The 1,137-nt window shown below is 57.4% G+C and overlaps 1 protein-coding gene across 4 annotated transcripts in view; it reads left to right on the top strand.

Moving 5' to 3' along the window:
* Positions 1–335: 335 nt before the first annotated feature.
* LOC136848760 (uncharacterized) overlaps positions 336–1,137 on the top strand; it is an 82,212-nt gene continuing 81,410 nt past the window's right edge. For 2 of the 4 annotated variants that reach the window (XM_067121356.1, XM_067121336.1), the window contains exon 1: positions 517–1,137. This exon is cut by the window's right edge and continues 1,866 nt beyond it. The gene's annotated coding sequence lies outside the window, so the exon portion shown is untranslated. The other 2 variants (XM_067121346.1, XM_067121360.1) reach the window with 2 other exon arrangements.

Genomic DNA, 1,137 nt, shown 5'->3' with positions numbered 1-1,137 from the left:
GGCAAAGGTCAACGACGCCTGGTCTGTGTGTGCGTGTTAGATTCCAGTATGTGGTAGCAGATCACCAAAAGGAAAGTGGTCGCTTATCTGACGAGGAGTACCATTAAAGGCTTCTGCCCTCACACAAGACACAACCGTTGTTTACCCTCTCTCTCTCTCTCTCTCTCTCTCTCTCTCTCTCTCTCTCTCTCTCTCTCTCTCTCTCTTCGGGTTGACGCGGGTGGCCTCAAGAGCACAGTTGCTCTCTTACTCAGCAAGACCGTGAATGCTATGGGTGGAAGAAGTGCACTATGTGCGTGTGAGCTCGCCAACTGCTCTCGAGTGACACTGTGCTCAGTTAATTTGTAAGATGGGCGTGCTGGTGAAAGACGGTATCGCGATATGGTACTAGAAGGCGGTCGGGTGACGTTTGGGGAGGAAGGAGGTGGTCGGCGGGCGGAGTGCGGGCGGGGTTGTCACTCTACAACGCATCCGGACTGCCGCCCAGCCCCGTAACTTGATCTCCTGCCTCCTGTCACGACCCACGACACGAAAAACTACCGCCAAGCGAACAGGTGGCGGTGGCCGAGATGAGGACCTTGGCACGGAGCCAGGGATACACACACGGTGCTCCTACTGCTGCTGATTCCGCTCCACGGGCTGAGGGGGAGGGAGGAGGGGCCAGCAGGTGGCGTTAGAAGTAGTAGAAGAAGAAAAAGAAGTCCGTAGTTGTGTGTGTACGTAAGTGTGCGTGTGTGTTTCAGGTGGGATCCACTCCCCCTCGCACTCTGACCACCCACCGCCCCGATGCCCCAAACGTGGCCACAACCCTCTGTGTGGGTCAGGGTGGAGCAGGCGGGCCGCCGTCGACCCGTGTGTGGTCTGTGGGGCCGTGTGGTCGAGCCCACCCCCGGGCCAACCGCTGCCCGCGACAGCCATAACAAATCACAGTTTATCAGGCCCTTCGGAAAATCGTTCGTCCTCCCTCAAATCCTACTCCGAGAGCGTCCCAAGAAAAATCCTGATTGTATGCCCTACGCATGGCTTTACGACGAGGTCCCCGTGCACATGTCACACGGCATAACGAGGCTACGGAGATGACAGAAGGCGCCAGAGGCTCCGTGAGGGTGAACGAAGCGCAGAGGAGCGAACGTTATT

The sequence above is a fragment of the Macrobrachium rosenbergii genome, chromosome 2, assembly GCF_040412425.1.
Source record: "Macrobrachium rosenbergii isolate ZJJX-2024 chromosome 2, ASM4041242v1, whole genome shotgun sequence".
Lineage (NCBI taxonomy): Eukaryota > Metazoa > Arthropoda > Malacostraca > Decapoda > Palaemonidae > Macrobrachium > Macrobrachium rosenbergii.
The sequence above is the reverse complement of the archived record's forward strand: the minus strand, read 5'-3'. Positions and strand labels throughout refer to the sequence as shown.